Source organism: Lissotriton vulgaris, chromosome 1_1 (genome assembly GCF_964263255.1).
Source record: "Lissotriton vulgaris chromosome 1_1, aLisVul1.2, whole genome shotgun sequence".
Classification (NCBI taxonomy): domain Eukaryota; kingdom Metazoa; phylum Chordata; class Amphibia; order Caudata; family Salamandridae; genus Lissotriton; species Lissotriton vulgaris.
The window spans coordinates 799,979,951-799,998,036 of NC_141685.1; positions in this window are offsets into that span (position 1 = coordinate 799,979,951).

Genomic DNA, 18,086 nt, shown 5'->3' on the forward strand with positions numbered 1-18,086 from the left:
TGGCCCTGATACCTTTTCAAGGCCTCCTTGTTGTTCGAGTTTGTTTAACTCTTCTTCAACCAGTGAGCGGTGGTGAAAGAGCAACCTCCCATGGCTTAGGGTTGTTGACTGTACTTTATGGTAGATGTGGAGTTTAACTTAGATGCCCTTCATGGCTTTCCAGCCCTTGGAGCAGCTGTGGAAATCCTTCAAGATGTTGTGGGCCAGAGCCTCGTGGTTGTCTCTGGCAATAAATACCAGCTCCAGGTCTTCTGTTATCTGGCAACAAAGCAGCATACCACCACCCTCCTTCATTATGTAGAACTTGGTGATTCGCTGGACACTTCCACTCGAATGGCGCCTGCCGGCAGAGGCAGTTTCTAGCCCCATAGGCATATATTTTAATGGAGCTGGGCAATAGAGGTGGCAGCAGGACCAGTGATGTGAATTAACGTCAGTACATAATATGAATGGGCACACCAGTGTCTATTATCTCCTTACTTTGCACCCAGCAATGAGGATATCATACATTGGCGGGCCAGCATCCTTTCTTGTCGCACCAGCATAGGAGATCATAATCATTTCTTAATTGCCACTGGTACCTTCCCCCTCGAGCATGCAGGGTGCCAATCGTAGGGCATCACCTGGTTCGTCTTCAAGTGACAATTGTCTCAGGGCTGACGTGAGCTTGGAGCAGGCGATAGACTTTTTCCCTCTGTTTCCACTGCAGCAGACCCTGGCAAAGTTGTTTGATTTGCACTTGGAGCACGAGCACCCTGGAGCCAGGCCGGTGGGATGTTGGTCGTGACCACAGTTTTAGCTGTTGGTTGGAGCCGTGCATGCCTTCCTCTGCTCCTGAGGCTGTGGCTGATGCTGAAAGATTGCATCCACTGCCTCTTCTTTGATTGTCACTGCCTTGCCCGCTGTTTGGGGGTGGGATGCTGGGCTAGCGCATGCCCCATCTCCTCTGCCCTACTGTTGGACAGCTTGTGGGAGCGCACAGGTATCAATATGTCCTCCAACTTGATCCCTGGCTGGCAGAGGATAACATGGCACAGGACGGCACAGGATGGCGGAATGACCCCCTCGGATGAGTTGTGCAGGGACATCCTTCTGCTGGTTGTCATCTACACAGGTCTAGTTAGGGTCCAAGGTGAGCATGAAAAATATCCATTGTTTCATCTTCCCGTTGGCTTTCAGGGCCGCCATATCATAGTCTTGGTCATCCCCTGTGTTAGGTAGGTTCTGAAACAGTAAGTATATCTCTTCACCTCCTCTGTGTAGCAGCAGGGACCCCTTCACTGCTCCATCTGTCTCGCGAGTTGAGCAAAAGTAATTGTTGATCCTGCTGATCCATGTCTTCCAACATAGAGTCACTGTGGCAGGATCAATCAGCTTGCTAAACGGCTGCAGGACGGGTAGGGCAGCATGAATAGTTGGACCACGAGGTGGCAGGAGTTGGGCTGCAGGGACATCTGCTGGTTATCAGTTGTCATTGAGCCTTGTTGCCAGCTGGGCTGGGTGCAAATGGAGCTCGGTGTAAGTTATTAACATGTGAGCAAAAGCAAGTACCAGGTAAGGAAGGTGTAGGGCAATGTGCTCACCCCGCGCCTTTACTCAATCCCCCGGTGTATCCTGTATCCTCAAGATGGAGCTGGTGAGAAGGTTCCTGAAACAGGGGAGGAATACCAAGGGGCTCCCATGCAAGTGTTGCAGTGGTCGGGGGATCAAAGCTTTCGGTAGCAGTGAGGTAGGGTGACCAGACGTCCCGGATTTCCCCGGATAGTCCCAGTCTTCAAAGGACTGTCCCGGGGTCCCGGCGCTTTCCTTAATTTTAAGCATATGTCCAGGTTTTTCTTAATTTTAAACATATGTCCCGGTTTTTGGAACAAAGGTCAATTCTTACTGAAAGGAGAATTGAAAGGTATGCTCTCCGTAAGTACATTGGGGCAGATTTACAAGCCCCTTGCGCTACTTTTGCGTCACTTTTCCCATGTTAAAAATGACACAAAAGTGGCACAAGGAGCTTGTAAATCTGCCCCATTGTTTCTTTATTCTAGGCAGCACAGGAGGAGTTTGGCTGCATGCCTGGTGCAGCAGATAGTGAGAAAGTGTGGAGAAGGGCAGGGGGGCTCAAGGGAGAGGTCGTGCATGCCATAGCTAATGTTAGTTATGCATAATAAGTGGCATATATATACACACACACATCTACTATTTCTCGGAGTGGGCGCGCTCACACGTGTGTTTTTTTTTATAAGGCTATACAAAATCGGGACAGGCCAGACTTAAAGGTAAGGCTAAAGGCTTTAGCCCTACTTTTATGACAGGTTTGTCCCGTTTTTTTCTTCTCAAAATCTCGTCACCCTATGCAGTGAGGCATCCCAGCAGGATACGGTGCAGAGAACAGGCTGGAGAGGGCAGTATCAGTGACTCTCCAGCAGGTGCCACTAAACTTTACAGCACCACTCTGCCGTGGAGCAGGAGGGCTCCCAGGTGCCGGCAAGTTAGGAAGGCTGCTCCTCACTGGGACGTGATGCTGCTGGCTGGGCACACCAAGCCAGGCTAGGCAGGGAATGGGTGGTCGCGCAACAGGCGTTTTACGTTGTATGGCAGGTGTGCACAGTCTTTTCGCCTATTTCTAACGGATCACTGACAAAATATAGAATACAAAAATATAGAATACTAAAAATATTGAAGGAAAAATATAGAAAGGAAAAATATCGAAGTCCTATCTACGAACAGGTAAGTACAAAAATATTGAATCAAAAATATCTAAAAAAAATATAGTTAGTCAAAATATCGAATTTTTAAAAATGTCTTAAAAGTAATTTGAAATTAATGAAATAACTATAATTAATTAAAACATATTAAAAATACTTAAATAACTTTAAAAGTATTAAATAATTAATTTAAGTTAAAAAAATAAACATACAATTTAATTTTTTAACACATATATATATATATTAACATAATATTAATTAATAATATACAATATTTTTACTGTAGGATGGCGGGAGGGTAAAATGTACTATTACCACTTCAGCAACTGCAACAGTAGGGTAAACGTTGGATAGCGTAGGGATAAAAATTACTATTCCCACACCAGTGAGTGCAACAGTAGGGAAAGCGTTGGATAGCGTAGGGGTAAAAATTACAATTCCTATTCCAGTGAGTGCAACAGTAGAGAAAGCGTTGGATAGCATAGGGGTAAAAATTACTATTCCCACTCCAGTAAGTGCAACAGTAGGGAAAGCGTTGGAGAGCATAGGGGTAAAAATTACGATTCCCACTCCAGAGAGTGCAACAGTAGGGAAAGCGTTGGATAGCGTACGGGTAAAAATTACTATTCCAACTCCAGACAGTGAACAGTAGGGAAAGCATTGGAGAGCGTAGGGGTAAAAATTACTATTCCCACTCCAGAGAGTGCAACAGTAGGGAAAGCGTTGGATAGTGTAGGGGTAAAAATTACTATTCCCACTCCAGAGAGTGCAACAGTAGGGAAAGCGTTGGATAACGTAAGGGTAAAAATTACTATTCCCACTCTAGAGGGTGCAACAGTAGGGAAAGCGTTGGATAGCGTAGGGGTAAAAATTACTATTCCCACTCCAGTGAGTGCAACAGTAGGGAAAGCGTTGGATAGCATAGGGGTAAAAATTACTATTCCCACTCCAGAGAGTGCAACAGTAGGGAAAGCGTTGGATAGTGTAGGGGTACAAATTACTATTCCCACTCCAGAGAGTGCAACAGTAGGGAAAGCGTTGGAGAGCATAGGGGTAAAAATTACGATTCCCACTCCAGAGAGTGCAACAGTAGGGAAAGCGTTGGATAGCGTACGGGTAAAAATTACTATTCCAACTCCAGACAGTAAACAGTAGGGAAAGCATTGGAGAGCGTAGGGGTAAAAATGACTATTCCCACTCCAGAGAGTGCAACAGTAGGGAAAGCGTTGGATAGTGTAGGGGTAAAAATTACTATTCCCACTCCAGTGAGTGCAACAGTAGGGAAAGCGTTGGATAGCATAGGGGTAGAAATTACTATTCCCACTTCAGTGAGTGCAACAGTAGGGAAAGTAAATACTTCATATATTAATAAAAATAAATTAAATATTAATACCAATAAAAAATTAATTACCAATATAATATAATAATTAATCAATTAAAAATACAAATACAAATTAATTATTGAAATTCCTTACCTATTAATACAAATTAATTACCAATTAACAATTAATTAATTAGCAATTAAAAATTAATTAACAATTAATTCAAAATAAAAACCAATAAATAAATTAAAATATTTAATTAATTACAATTAAAGTACTTCCCACCCTATTCCCCTATAACCCCACAACCCACTACGGGAAATACATTTATAAAATTAACATAATTATCAATTAATCAATTAATAAAAATTAATTACCAAATAAAATTTAATTAATTACCAAATAAAAATTATTTAACAAGTAATTCAAGATAAATACCAATACATTTACATATTTAATTAATTATAATTAAATTACTTCCCACCCTATTCCACTATAAACCCAGAACCCACTACAGAATTAAATTAATAACATAAAATTCATTACTTAAAATAAATTATAAAATAAATATACACTTTTCACACATTTACTAACATAAAAACACTTTAAAAAATTTGATATTATTAAAAATTCGATATATTTAATACCTATATTATATACTTCGATATTTTTACTTTCTATATTTATGAAATTCGATATTAAATCACTTACTTTAAATTCGATATTTTTGTTGACTATATTCTGTCCATTCGATATTTTGTCCATTCTATATTTTCACTTCGATATTAGTGCTATTCTATATTTTTGATTCAATATTTTGTCTGTATACCATTTCTAATACCTCATGTTGGCGCGCCTTGGGGCCCAGGTATAACAAATAATACTGGGGGGCACCACAGCTGTTACCCGATCTCTTCTGGCGTAATACACCTCAGGCATAAACAGAGGGGGGTATAGGCCTCTTCAGGAGTAGAATGAGCCACACCGTTAGTTACTGTGAGTGAGGGCAAAAATCGCAAGCGACTAGCGCCCATTTATTTACACTCTCGGCTGCGCCCGGCAGAGAAGTGCATGCATGCAGCATCACACTGCCTGTAGACACCGCTGGGCACATTGCACATGAGTCCTTTGTAAATTCTAATTTGGGCCTAAATGGGAGTTTGCATCTGAATCAGGGGTTTCAATGTTTGTTGATGTTTGCCTGCAAGAATTTTTCCAGAAAAAAACTGGCTAAATTTGAGAATGAGAAGTGTGTATCATTCCCTGTTTTATAACTCATTTCTGGGGAAAAAGCAGTTATCCTCCATTTTGACATGTGGCACATGGAGTAATGCGTGATCCAACTACCAGTGAAACAGTTCCTTGAGGTGTTGGTGATTACTGGGCGTAATATTACCATAACAGGCGGCCAATCACAAGTTAGCAGGTACTCTTGAAATCAGAATAGAGTCTAATGGGATCACTGCATATCAGAGGCCTTATTTATGAGACCGTACGTCAGTTTTGCGCTGCTGCAGCGTAAAACATGCCCCCTATTGCGTTTACAAAGTGACGCATCTAAGCAGATGCATCACTTTGTAAACCCCTGCGCTACATTATACCTGCATCAGGTATAATGTATGCAGGTGGGGTTCTCACGCAATTAAGCCTCGTAGAAGTGACGCAGTGACATCTATGAGATTTGACTGCGTCACTTCTAGGACGCCATTGCATTAATATCTTACGCGTGCCTCACAGCAGGTGTAAGACTGATGCAGACCCTTTCACATGGGGCTTGCCCCATGCGAAAGGACACATTGCTGGGGTTGCGTCACTTTTGTGACACACTCCAGCAATGCCTCATTTTTGCGCCTACAGATACGTCAGAAATACTAACAGGGCTTATTTATGAGCCCTTGCGTCACTTTTGCGCCACCGGTACGTCACTTTTTGTAACACACCAGCCGCGTAAAAAAATGAGCTTTGTTGCACCATATTTACAAAGTGACGCATCTAAGTAGATGCTTCACTTTGTAAACCACTGCGCCACATTATACCTGCACCAGGTATAATGAATGCAGGGGGGGCGTTCCGACGCAAGAAAGCGTTGTAGAAGTGACGCAGTGAAATCTGATTTCACTGCGCCACTTCCAGGATGCAAATGCGTCAATATCTTACAGGCGGCGTCAGACTGACGCAGGCCCATTTCACATGGGACTTGCCCATGTGTAATGGTCCATTGCTGGAGTTGCATCACTTTTGTGACACACTCCAGCAATGCGTCATTTTTGCGCCTACAGATATGTCATAAATACAGACTTATCTGTAACTCCTTGCGACATGATGCATCATACTGTAAATATGATGCATCCAGCAAGGAGGACTGGAAAGTGACGCATCGCTGTTTTCATGCAGCGATGCGGGTGTTTTTGACTAGAGAATGTTTCCTTTTGAAAGCAAGCAAAGTATCTGTACGAAAGTTCCACCACAAACGAGGAATTATATATTGGTATTGTCCCAAACCAAATACCATGCACAAAAGCTGTTTGTATAGGTTAGACCCCATAAATTACATCCAAGGTCGTAATCTTGTAGAAAATACAACTGAAAATGTATATCGGTTGCTTTAACGTCGTCTGCGACACCTTACTGCGCAGCACTATGTCAAATGGACTTCTTAAACATGGGCCTTAGAATAAAGCGATTACTGCTTCCTTCAAATCGAGATCGCTAGGGTAAATTTCGTGCTCACGGATTGCACGTTATATGCTTAAGAGTTTACTATGGATCCCTTATCCAGCCAAGGCTGCCCTCTAGTGTCCAGTTCTGGAACAGCAAGTTGTAAATTGATGAATATATTTTTATTAGTAACGCGAAGAGCCTCTTAATTTAAGCAGAATCAATAAAACAACATTGTTAAATCTAATGCACAAACCCCATGCTTTTAATATTTATGATAACTTGCTAAAAGGTGTCAGGACCCAAAGCTAATATAATCCTTCCTAGGGCCGTCACGGGACCCACAACATATTTTTATATGGTATTTTATATACAACGTACTGCACGTAAAACTGCACCATGGGAATTATAAAATAATTCCTGTAATAGAGGCTGCAAAGAACACGATCTACTCCTGGAAAAAGATGAGGAGATGTATCCACTCCACGCTAGGTAAACCTTCCAGCTTGTGCTGAACAACTGTGGCGAAATGTCAGCAGAGCTCTTAAGTTCCCTAGGTCTATATGTGAGTAGGTCATCCAGTTTGGGATTTGAATGTGCATGTCGGGACTTGCAGTCCTTATTTTCTAATGGGATAAACAGGACTACAACTCCCAGAATGAAAAGAGAAAACCTGAACTGGATGAGCTATACATGCATGGAACTTGGAAATGTGAAAGCTCTGTATCTAGTCCCATGGGACTGGGTAAACCAGTTGGAAACTTAGCAGCAGTAGGGCACAGATGTGACAGCGAGGGCAGAAGGTGTCACAAGCCCCAAAAACAAAAAGTAAAATGGGCGTACTTAGTCCAGTGATGGATAGTTAAAGACAGCCATAACTGGGATGCAGTTGGTCCCTTACACCCATGGGCTCGGTGCTTCCACATCTGCAGCACTAATGATAGCTGCACTCCTGCATAATCGAGTCTAGTGGGCCTCTCCCAATTCTGGGCCTGGAGTCACTGCAACTGCTTCATTATGAATAAATATGAGCTCGAGTGAGAGAAATTAGCTTGTGGCTTGCCTCAGTGTGTCCCCATCCGTCTAGGTGTAGCTGGCACCCCAGTGTCTGTCCTTAATGTGTTCTGAAGTCCAACCAGGGATCAGACAGCAAGGAGACTTTGGGAGTTGGGGGAGTGAAGCCAAAATGACAGGGCCGAGTTTTGAGGGTTCGACTGGGGCAGGGCTGGGGTGCAATGGCAGATAAAGTTAGCGTGGTGCAATTGACCTTAATTTATATTAACCCAATGTACATTTGCTGCTTCCAATGCCTCTATGTGGCAGGATGGTTGTTCCAAACTAGCATGCCCTTAAGATGCATCACAATAGTGACAGTGAGCGGGTACGTTTTAAAGCATAGGAAAAGTGTGCAATTACCTAGGGCCCCCAACTTCCAGAAGCCCCCTGGGAAAGTCAACTTTCTCTGTAGCTCATCCATGTTTATTTCTGTATCTCAGCAAAACACACAAGATGATGGACGGAATGTTGTACAATGGCAAAACATTCACCCCCAATCACAGATCTGGGTTTAATCCATCGTTATTTTGCCCACCAAGCCACCCCAGTTCAGACATGGCCATATGCAAATCAGTCTTGACCCTGTGCGTCATGGGAACAGTCCAGCCTGAACTGCCAAGCCATGTCCTCCCTGGACCGGAATCAAGCATCCTAGGACCGGTTTCTGGCTATCAGCCGTCTTCAGCCAGGATAGCTTGACTCCAATGGAGTAGTGAGCAAGGGACCCACGTCTGGGCATACCCTTCCCACATAGGGTGAACAGCATAACACACAAGATGATGGAAGGAATGTTGCACAATGGCAAAAACAGCCATTGGAGTCAAGCTATCCTGGCTGAATACGGCTGATCGGGAATTCCATCATGAAGCAACCTCAAAGTGTCACCAAAATGCTCCTCTGCCCAACAATTTGGTGATGCCATTTATATAATAAAGAACCACCCATGCTGTCATGTCGAAACCCCAAGTCAGGTCGTTATTGTTTATTCTATTATGATAGCTTTTTGATTCATGGGCAACAAGACGTCAACAACTTTATGCCTTGTACAAAATGTTCAAGGTTTCGTGAGAGTGTGCACTACGAAGTGAAACTGTAAGCAGTGCAGTTCTAGAGAATATTAGCCTGCATAAACGCTCAAGCAAATGTATGTCAAATGTCAATGTGTAAGAAAGAAAGCAGCCTAAGAAACATGAACATGTGAAATGGTAGTGTTTCTAACTCAGCCTATCCTGACCACGTGACAGGACCTGTGGAAGACAGAAGAAGGGTTGCGGTATTTTAAAAGAATATCAGAAACAAAAATATCATGGACCAAAATATTGTGTCAAGAATTTCGAGCACACAAATATCATGAAGGTGAGTTTCTATAGGTAAGCATGTTTTTACTATATATAACTCCATATATTTGTACCTTGACAATATATATATTGTCACGGTACATAGATGTGCAGCTAAGAATAGTACATTTTACTTGCCTACTTGCACTTACCTTGTTGATATTTTGGTCCTCTCTATTTTTGACACAATATTATGTCCACACATTATTTCTGTTTCCGATATTCTGTTAGTGATCCAGGATTGCACGTGCTGTTGAGATCTGTAAAGAGATTCGAAAGATTGGATATGTTTCCACTTGTACCCAGGACAAAGAAGTGGGCTCCAAGGGTTAGTTGCCTGACCTCTTGCTTATCTACAGGACTACAAAATGCTGCAAGAATCCCCATTTCTTTAAAAGCCTAGATGACCAGTTCTAAGTGGTCCTGCCCAGGAGTGTGCTGGTGGCTCCTGCTGGAGTGAATCTTGACTTCCAAAGTGCTGTTCCTGAGGTCAATGTGACCCGTGGTTGTGTGAAAGTGTATTTCTCCTCATATCTTGAAAAACCTAGGAATTAGTACCTTTTTAGCTCCAAAGGCTTCCGAAGGACGGGGACAAACCTGCCAAGTCACTCCGAAAAGTTTGTGTTGCTGCTTGGCCAAACTTTTGGGTTACTTCCACTCAGAACATTTCTGCAGGAGTAAATCTGTTTCAGTGGGATGTCATGCAGAGGGTATCTGGACTTCTGGAGCCCTGTTTCTCTAGAACTTGCAGCCAGGTGGTAGCAGGTTTCCAGATTACTGCAAGCCTTGTGGTACATCAAGCTCAGGCTTCGTCTTGTAGGGATCATAGATGCCTTGCGGTCCTGGTGGAACATGGAGTTTGACCATGCAAAGTGTCCTATCCAGGAGGCTAAATATTCCAACTGGAATCACCTGAACTTTCAGATTGGTGATGTGACAAAGTTTCTTCCTCTGCAGTCAGTCCCTGTTGTTGAAATTTAAAAGGCAGTGTTTGTAATGGATGGATGTGTCACAGTGCATTTCATTCCCTGAGGTGTTTTGTACTCACCGTCCCATTGGTATACATTTTTGTCCCTGCTTTTTCCAAACAGACTTGAATTTTTCCTTTTCCTGTTGCCTAGTGTAGCTCTTGGTTTAAAAAAAATCCTCTAAGCTGTTTTGAGCAACTTCCTTACTGTTGATGGGGCTCTGGACCTATTATTGGGCATGACTTTGTTGTCCCTCCCAATGAAAGGGAGACTCCAACCGATGCTATTTATATAATCAATAAAGATCTATACAGAATGCAAAATGAGTTTTTCCCTGCTGGGCCTTTCTTCCTAACTGCAACCTTTTGAAGGAGATACCTGTTCCCTTTCATATATATTATTATTTTGTGCGCCTACTAGGAGGAGTTGCACTTTAGCTCTGGCAATCTCAAAGGCTGCTCAATAGACTACATTTTATCAAGGTATTGAAGTCATCATTGAATGAGCTGTTCACAGAGGGTTCATTGTTTTGCTTTAAAGGCGATCAGTAAGGGGAGTCAAGATGGCGGGTTGATGCCGCCAGGTGACGGATATAAAACAAGGGGATTGTACCTATGCCTCCGGGATGTATTACTAAATCACTCAGTAAGACAATAGATAAAGCTAAATGAATTAGTTTTACCAAGACACTTTATTTTGTCAGTATCTTTAGAATCAGTTTTTTAGATGATTATGTTTTAGGCAAGAGAATCAACATTATCAACTCAACCACTAGCGACTGAATTTTCACAAAAGACTAATGTACAAATAACATACAAAAAACATTGAATTAATCATCAATAGACCTTAACAAAAAAGGACTAATGTACATGTGACATACAAAGAACATTAAATCAACATATATCATTTCATTCCAATTATCAAAAAACAGTTAATCATGGACAGAAAGAATTTGCCAATATTAAATATGCATTCAGTTTCCACTATGTGGTGCACTATTTCTTTTTAGAACCACATGAGTCAAAGTTTAAACATTCCTTTTAAACTTGAACATTCATATTAAATGTATTAACAAGAATTTTATGAGAACTAGTGCCGTAGCCGACACGTTTCGAGTCCTGTTAAGAAAGTCACAGGGCTCTCATCAGGGCAGCATTAAATGGATTCCACGGGGAACTGATTGAGGGCTTGAGTGGGACCTTTTATTAATAGTAGTGTGGCCGACACTGTGTGTCTCACACTTAAGTGAAAGCCTCAAGGGTGGTCTCTTGTCAAGGCATTGTTTATTGTTCCAAGGTGACAAGTCTTCTCTATTCAGAAGCCAAACAGTCCACCGCAACCTTGCGTGAGGTACTGTGCTTAAAGTTGGTTATTTTGTAATAACTCTGAAGGCTGAACAGCCCACCGCAATCGAGCGCGTGGCGCTGTGAGTAGGAATTATTGTCTTCTTTGGTTCAAAAAGAATCTTTCTGTTTTCTCTCATAGAATGAGCACGAAGCAAAACTAAGGGCCCACCCCTTCCTTTCAATTGCCAGGTGAAGGAGGCAGCATGGAGTAGCTCCTCTACCGCTACGACACTGTGAGGGAAAGCTTTTGTGTAGCGCTTCAAGTTCTTGAAGCTAGTATAATCAAGAGGAAAGTAACACAGAAGCCTGGAGTCTGCCTCGAGCAAAGTCTGTCATGGGAGAAACTTAGAGAGGTGAAATACTAGACCCCAAGACGAGCAGACGTCAAAAGCTCTAAATCTTCAAAACTGAAAAATCCTGTTATTTCTACAAAAGCTGGCACTTACCCTAATCGGCGTTGATGCTGCAACTCGTCTGCCGTTTGAGCAGAAAGATCCTGCCGGTTTGGAGACTCAGAAGGACCTGTCCGCTTCGAGGTCGGGCGTTCAGCGGGGCGGTCACCAAGGCGGGTCTCGGCTTGCTCTCTGCTCAGCTGTGCGCAGGGTCGGACGAAGACCGGAAGTCGTGTTCGATAACAGAGTCGAGGCTCACTACTGGATTGATGGCATCGAAGCAGAATACCCGCTCCACTCGGGCTGGAAAGACTGGAAAGACGGGAAAACCGGACGCTTCAGGTACGGCGTCTGCTTGCAATCTAAAACCGACAATGGGAGAGTCTGTAGCAAACACGAAAGTGAAGGCGGTTACGGGTGCTGGAGTTAAAGGAGCAATCATCCCGGCTGCTAAACAAATACTCTGCCCGGCCGTGCTTGACATAGGCGCTGGCAATAACACTGATCTATCGGCCAGCTGTGATGAGACTTTGAATCATTCTAGTTTACTTTTTCCAGGTGAATCAGAAGGATCAGTTAATAAGGAATCAGACGTTGCAGTTTCAAAAGTTGTGAATACAGTCCCTTTAACTGATCACAATGGGGTAGCCAATCTAGACGCGGCTAATATAGTCAAATGGGTTTAAAGGACACGGATAAAGCCGAGCTCCACACAGAGGATGAACCTGTCCACATGATAGGTCGTACAAGAGAGAGTGGAAGCAATATAATGCTAGACAGGGAGGCTGCCGAAGGGAATGTAAACAAAGACGATTATTTAATTACTGTACCGGTAGAGATTCACGTCCTCACAAACACTAGAGTTGACGCTATTGGTCACGCTGATGCAGAACAAGCAACTCAGATGATAGCAAACTCAATTACAGTCGGATCAGTAGCAGAGAAATAATTCGGCAATACCCTATCGGGAAATAATGTAACAGAGTGCTTACAGACCGACGTAACAGAGTAGTAGTAGAGGAGAGCTCTAACCCAGACTATGAAGAAATTCCTGATGAGGACAAAAGTGACACAGAAACTTCATATAACAGACCTAATGCTAGTAAACTACTTGGCTCCAGAAAAGCAAAATTGAAAGCCAAAACCAAATTGAAGACAACTGTCTGCAAATCATTGACCAAAGATCCCTCTGCATCCAAAACGGGGCGAAAGTCTAATGTTGATGACAGCCTGCTGAGAAAATGGATCTAAGCCAAGGGGGGGTAAAGAGCATGGCCTTGAGGCTATCTGGAGCAAGCCCTGATGAAGATTTGCACTCAAGGGACAAAACACATCTTCTAGACTGGAGAATCCAAGAACGCTAGCACTAGTAAACGTGGACGCAATAATCTCGCCAACCCTGCTGACGAATCCTGGGTCTAGCGATTTAGACACAGCTACGGTCACACAGCTTAGCACTCTTGCCCCAACTCTCTTTGTGGACTCAACCAGCAATTTAGCAACCAGTACCTCCATTAGTTTACAAATAGACTCAACCAGCTCAAGGCTAAGCTCAACGCCAACGGAAACAGAAACTGATAATTGTCTATTGGGATGATTAAACACTGATAAGGAGAAGGTAAATGTAGGCCGTAGCTCTCCCCCTGCCAACACGCTGGCCTCAATGTCGGACCACAGCGTTCCCTTACAGGCTCAATCAATGTTGCAGGAAAAAAACAGGAGACCATGTAAACAACGCCTCCACTGATTTAATTATGCAGACTCTCTTGGCGCAAAGACAAGAAGGCCAACAACATTTCTTGCAGCTAAGAGAGGACAACACTAAACTGCAGGCATTCATGGGTGTGCCAAAAGCTTGGAGGGGTCACGCAGGAGATGGAAGATCTAAAACAGCGAGTAGTGGAAGTGGAAGAAGGCGCAACTCGATCCAAATCACTAACCAGATCTCACTCAATACGTATATCTAAATTGGAAGCCAATGTGGAGGACATGGAGAACAGGGCACGCAGACATAACCTTAGACTTTTTGGGATTCCCGAGGGCATGGAGGGGGCTGACCCCAGATCCTATGTTGTGAACTTATTTCAAAAGGCTTTCGGCGATTTATCAGACTGGGACTGGGACTCCCAACTGCAGCGAGTACACCGATTGCCTCTTTTTCAAAAGAACATAGATAATAAATTCCCTAGACCGTTTCTGATTTACTTTGGAAACTTCCTGCTGAGGCAAGCAGTGTCTCTCAAAGCCAAATCTAACAGCCCGGTTACTATTGATAACATTACTTTTTTTGTGCGCTCGGACTTGAGCAAGGGCACAATAGACCGACGCTGGGAGCTCCGCAAGTTGATAGACTCTTTTAAAGCTATAGGTTGTACGTTTTTTTTTTACAAGAGCCCGCCCACCTCAAGGTGATTAGAAATGGTGAGTCATTCTTCTTTACTGAACAAGAAGAGGCGGTTCAGGCTCTAGAAAAATTTACAATTGAAAGAGGCAATTGAAATGTCCACAGCAGGATACATCCTTGAATCTTTGAGCTTTACTACTCGAATTTGAAGCAGTAAATGAATGTACAAAGGGCCGCATTGGGATGAACTTTTTCGTAATCTTTAATGCATCCACACATAAATCTTTATACTTTCCTCTCTATCCTTTTTTTTTTCTTTTTCGCTTCTCCTCTCTGACGAATTGAAGATCTTACTTTGGAAGCAGGTAGGGGTTGCCTCCATGCTTTCCACTTCACTGTGCTGCCACTACAGCGGCAGCAAGGTATAGAGGGGTGCTCCCCCTTAGGGACTTGAGGGTGAGAGGGTGGGGAAGGGTAGTGGGCAAGGGTGGGTCAAAAAAAAGGGGGAAAAAATGTATTGCAAGAAAGAATTACGGCTTAGACAAAAGCAAGTCATGTTTGTTTAATAAAGACTTTATCCAGAGGAAAATTAAAGGTACTAATATAAGATATGTTTAAGCTAAGACTATTAGTTTGGAATGTTGCAGGCCTCAACAGTAAGCAAAAGAGGAGATTAGTACAAGAGGAGGTTGACATGTATAAACCCCATTTTGCGCTGCTGTCAGAAACTCACATTAGTTACCAGGATAGAAAGTTGCTGTCCCAAATGGGGTACGAGCTGGTAGTATGTTTAACTTTGGGTGCTTCTATCCGGGGGGTGGCCATTCTAAACAAAAACGATTAGGGATAGAAACTCTTAAAACTGCATCGGACGCACGGGGAATGTGGGCAATCGCCCAAGTCCAATTTGAATTCAAGAAATGTGTTTTGTGTTTGGTATACGGGCCTAACATAGACGACCCTAAGCTGTATGAGCAGCTAAGTATAGAGTTATTAGAGTGGGAGGGGGAGGTCTTGGTCAACTATAAAATTGACTCCACGGGACAGGGTTCTCTAAGTAGGATGCGCAAGGTTAGGTCTGCAATTTTGGAACTTGGTAGATTGCTCAATCTGAAGGATATATGGCGCTTCAAATACCCCAATATAGCTGGACATACTTACTTACTTACTTACTAGCCGGCGCCCCATAGACCCTGTTCCAGAATAGATATGGTTTGGGCAACGGACCAAATAGCAGGCAACTGTAATATGGAACTATGTCCAAGGATCACATCCAACCATAATCCGATACTATTAGAATTTGAAATCAGAGATCAGAGGCGGGACAGACGTCATTTCACATTTCCAAGATATCTACTTATAGACTCTCGCTTCGTTGCATCACTAAAAGAACACATTAAAGAATTCATAGAGCTGAACATTAACTCAGCTAAGATTAACATAGTTTGGGACTCTTGCAAATGCAGCATAAGGGGGTTCGCCCAGCAATACATCTTGAGGTCAAATGCTGAGAACCGTCGCGCTACCAAGTTAACCACCTCTAATATATTGCAAGTAGAACAGCAACTAGCCGAAGCCACTACACAAGCAAAATCAAACATCGATGAGCTAAGAATAGAGCTGTGTAAATTACAATCATCTATTAAAAGACTCTTAGAGAGAGATACAGCTCTAAAATTCATAAGTATAAAATGGCTCAATATGAAGGTGGAGATAGAATCGGCAAAGTGCTGGCATACAAGGCAGCCGACAAGAAAGCGAGAACCAAGATTAAAACAATCAAAGGCCCTGATCTATGCGAATATGAACAGCCAGAACAGATCTTAGACCAGTTTGTTAATTACTATCGAAATTTGTACACCCCAGACAATGTTCCCACTAAAGCTGTAATACTGCCATACCTTAACAAACATCTATCCATACAAAGAGATATTGATATAGAATCCTTCCAACAACTCAGCTCAAAAATAACACTAACCGAAACAAACACGGCTATCTTAGCTCTACCCCTGGGAAAAGCTGCTGGAGAGGATTGCTTACCTATGGAATTGTATAAAATATGCACACAGGAATTATTGCCTCTTTTAGAATCTGTCATTAATTCTATAGCTAAGTCTGGGAATGCTCCAACATCTTGGAAAATAGCTAAAATAGTCTTCTTTCTTAGGAAGAATAAACCTCCGGAGGAATGTGGCTCTTACGGCCGATCTCTCTGCTTAATTCAGATGCCAAAATCTTTTCTAAAATCTTGGCAAATCGCCTAGCCCCCATTATGCCGGACTTGGTCAATGTGCTGCACAGGTTTGTGATGGGGAGAGACACCACGGCCCATGTGAACACCGCAATTACAGCATTTGAGGTAGCCTCAACTACCCTCACCCCACTCGGAATGGTCATGTTAGATGCAGAAAAGGCATTTGACCGAGTGGGGTGGGAGTATTTGTGGGAGGTGTTAAAGAAGATTGGCATTCAGGGCCAGTATCTCGATTGGGTATGTTCGCTGTACGACATTCCGTTGGCCAGGATCAGCTATGGGGGAAGGGAATCAGCGAACTTCCTGATAGGGAGGGGAACAAGGCAAGGTTGCCCTCTGTCCCCTCTGCTTTTCGCTCTATTTTTGGAGCCATTTTTAAACGCATTGCTTGTACAAGCTAATATTATTCCAACTCAGCATAGCGGGGAGAGCTTAAAAATAACTGACTTCGCAGATGAAATTGCGGTATATACCACAGACCAAGTTAGAGCCATCCCAGAAATAGTAAAAGAAGCTGCACAGTTTGGCAACGTGTCAGGATATAAACTAAATGTAAGTAAGACGCAGGTCATTGCTAATTACAAACCAGCGGAGCCGATTCCTGGTACATGTCAAAGTGCGACGTATTTAGGAATGAAGTTAGCAGCTAACATTGACAAGATAATAACAATGAACTACGACTCTCTGCTAAAGGAAATTGCTCTATCTCTGAAAAAATAGCACAAGATCCCGCTTAGCCTAGTGGGGCGTATTAACCTTGTAAAAATGAAGATTCTGCCCAAACTATTATATTTATTCAGGGCCATACCCTTACAACCAGCAAACTCCTCTTCAAAAAACTGGAAGGTATTTGCAGTAGCTTCTTATGGGGCTACAAAAAAGCGCGTAGGGCTATTAAATTCCTGGAGCTACCAATCGAAAAGGGGGGATTAGCTTTTCCTGATTTTAGGCTATACTTTCTCGCAACTTTTTTTCGTCGTATACGAAGTCTGATGAAAAACGAGAGTTCGCTATTCTACCACCATTACATGTTGGGACCTGATTATAACCAATTCTTATTTCATCTACACGATCCCAATTACTTTAAACGAGTAAAGTTTGAGACAGCTAGACATATCAAAAAAATTTGGGACCAAATCATGATCATTGACAAGATTTCTTTCTACAACGCTGAGCTCAGACTATGGGGTAATCCAGGCCTACCGGATATTTTCTCAGACGGGGCAGGAAATCTTTGGGCTAGACACAACATTAATACCTTGGGGGATCTGTATTGCCCAGATGGTCTTCTGGATTTTGACACACTAAAACTCATATTCGAATTAAGCGACGATATATATTTTAAATATATCCAAATAAGAGACCACCTGCTCCATAAGATGAAAATTTCTGAAGTGGCCCATTCGGACACATTAGTATGTTTATACTCTGATAAAACAAAATCACTTATTAGCTTGGGTTATGGACACTTAATTCGAGGTAAAACTGGCGATAGTACCGAAACGGAGGCTAAATGGTCTACTAGACTGGGAATGAATATCAATTCCACACAGATTCTATCTTCACTATGTCACATAAATTCGATAGTCCATTCTTTCAATCTGAGGCTACAGCTATAAGGAACTATCATGCAGCTATACTACACTCCACAAAGAATATCTAGCTGGGCGCAGGGGAATCAAGCAAACGACAGAACAAAATGTCCGAAAT